We start from the raw sequence: 3106 nt of genomic DNA on the forward strand, positions 1-3106 counted from the left end.
ATTAAAAAAAAAAAAAAGACAGGAAAGGAAGAAAAGACCAAAATGGATGTCAGAAGAGACTCTGAAACTTGCTCTTGAATGAAGAGTATCTAAAGTGAACGGAAGAAATGATAAAATAAAAGAGCTGAACAGAGGATTTCAAATGGCAGCTCAAGAAGACAAAGTATTGTAATTAAATATGCAAAGAGCTGGAGTTAGAAAACCAAAAGGGAACAATATGTATTTCTCAAGCTGAAAGAACTGAAGAAAAAATTAAAGCCTCGAGTTCTAATATCGAAGGATTCTACGAGGAAAATATTGAATGATGCAGAAAGTATCAAAAGAAGATGGAAGGAGTACACAGAGTCACTGTACCAGAAAGAATTGGTCGACTTCAATCATCTCAGGAGGTAGCATATGATCAAGAAGCAATGGTATTGAAGGAAAACGTCCAAGCTGCACTGAAAAATGAGGCTCCAGGAATTGAAACATTGAGATGTTTCAACAAACAGATGCAGTGCTGGAGGTGCTCACTTGTTTATGCCAAGAAATCTGGAAGATAGCTAGCTAACTGGAAAACTGACTAGAAGATATCCATATTTGTGTCCATTCCAAAGAAAAGTGATGCAACAGAATGTGGAAATTATCAGACAATATCATTAATATCACACACAAGTAAAATTTTGCTGAAGATAATTCAAAAGTGATTGCAGCACTATTGATGGGGAACTGCCAGAAATTCAAGCCAGATTCAGAAAAGGATGGGGAATGAGGGATATCATTATTGATGTCAGATGGATCTTCCCTGAAAGCAAAGAATACCAGAAGGAAGTTTACCTGTGTTTTAGTGACTATGCAAAGGCATTTCACTTGTGGGTCATAATAAATTGGATAATATTATAATAATATGGATAATATTGCAAAGAATGGGAATCTAGCACCAGTTAATTATGCTCATGAGGAGCTTGTACATAGACCAGGAGGCTGTCATCCCAACAGAACAAGGGGCTACTGCATGGTTTAAAATTAGGAAAGGTGTATGTCTGGGTTGTATTCTTTCACCATACTCATTTAATCTGTATGCTGAGCAAATAATCCAAGAAAGTGGACTACTTGAAAAAAAAAAGATGCAGCATGAGGATTGGAAAACGGCTCACTAACAACCTGGGATATGTAGATGACACGGCCTTGCTTGCTGAAAGGGAAATTGCTTGAAGCATTTACTGATGAAGACCACTCCTCAATGTCGATTACACCTCAACATAAAGAAAACAAAATCCTCACAACTGGACCAATAAGAAACACCATGATAATGGAAAAAAGATTGAAGCTGTCAAGGATTTCATTTTCCTTGGTCCCACAATCAATGCCCATGAAAACAGCAGTCAAGAAATCAAAGATGGTATTGCACTGGGCACATCTGCTGCAAGACGACCTCTTTAAAGTGTCAAAGAGCAAAGATGTCACTCTGAAGACTGAAATGCCCCTGACCCAAACCACGGTATTTTCAATAGCCTCATATGCATGTGAAAGCTGGACAATGAATAAGGAAAACCAAAGGAGAATTGATGCATTTCAATTGTGGTGTTGGCGAAGAACATTGAAAATCACATGAACCGCCAGAAGAATGAACAAATCTCCCCTGGACGTTAAGCCAGAATGCTTCTTGGAAGTGAGAATGGCCAGACTTCCTCTCACCTACTTGTTCATGTCAGAAGGGACCAGTCCCTGGAGAAGAATACCATGCTTGGTGAAGTGGAGGGTTAGCAAAAAAGGGGAGGTCCCTCAACAAGATGGATTGATATAGTGGTTGCAATGATGGGTTCAAGCATAAGAAGGATTGTGAGGATGGCACAGGTCTGGGCAGTGTTTTGTTCTTTGTACGTTGGGTCACTATGGGTTGTAACTGACTTGACAGCACCTAATAACAACAACATGAAGTGATTGAAAATACCATGGCTTGGGTCAGTCACACCTTAGTCCTCAAAGCAACATCTTTGCTTTTTAACATTTTAAAGAGGTCTTTTGCAGTAGACTTGCTCAATGCAATGTCATTTGACTTTTTTTTTAATTAAAATTTTTTTTTATTGTGCTTTGGGCGAAAGTTCACAGAGCAAATTCACTTTCATACAGAAGTTCATACACATTTTGTTTCAAGACATTGACTACAATCCCCATAATGTAACAGCTCTCTTCGTATTTCCTCCCTGTTCAGTCTACTCAGAGGTGCCTTAGAAGAAAGCCTTGGCAATCTACATCCAAGAAATCAGCCATTGAAAACCCTGTGGAAGCGCAGTTCTACTCTGACACGCATGGGGTTACCATGAGTGAGAATCAACTCTCTGACAACTAGTTAGTAAGTTTAGTATTGTCATCCCCTCCTTCTTATCTGGGTGGTGTGTGTGTGGGGGGAGGCACAGTTTCAGTGTCCTCAGAAATAAACTCATTGGTGAGATGTCCCTGCTCCTTGGACACCAGGTGGGCCTAACGAGTAGCCTCGCCATCAAGTAGCTTCAGTCAAAAACCTCTCACTAATGCAGCCTCCAACCCTTACTTGCAAATAAGGGGAAACAAAACCACTGTCGTACAGTCAATTCCGACCTGTACCCACCCTTTAGGAGTGGAATGCTTTTGGTCAGCAGCCCAATGCTTTAACCACTACACCACCAGAAATCCTACCAAAAATGAGAAAACCTGTGGTAAACAAAGATTTTACAGCCAAAATTCTGCCTCAGCCTCTCACCAGCTATGGGATCTTATGCAAGTTTCTTAACCTCTCTGAATTTTTAATTCTTTATCTGTAAAATGGGGGCAATCCTACTTCAACAGAATCTTTAAAGAGTAGAGGTAAGAGATACAGAGACTAGCACCTCTGAGTGAACTGAAACCTCCAACTTTTGGGATAGCAGCCAGAGTGTTAATTGCACCATGCAGGTACTCCAATGATAATGTTGTGCGCTGATTCTAACTCATGTTGACCCTTTGTTGTTGTTGTTGTTTGCCATCAAGTCGGCTCCAACTCATGGCGACCCCTCCTTGGGTTTCCGAGGCAGTATCACTATGGAAGTAGGAATGCCCAACCTTCCTTCCGAGGAGTGGCTGGTGGGTTTGAAGCGCCAGCCTTCTG

Source organism: Orycteropus afer, unplaced genomic scaffold, assembly GCF_000298275.1.
Source record: "Orycteropus afer afer isolate SDZICR_OR568_19922 unplaced genomic scaffold, OryAfe1.0 scaffold00285, whole genome shotgun sequence".
Lineage (NCBI taxonomy): Eukaryota > Metazoa > Chordata > Mammalia > Tubulidentata > Orycteropodidae > Orycteropus > Orycteropus afer.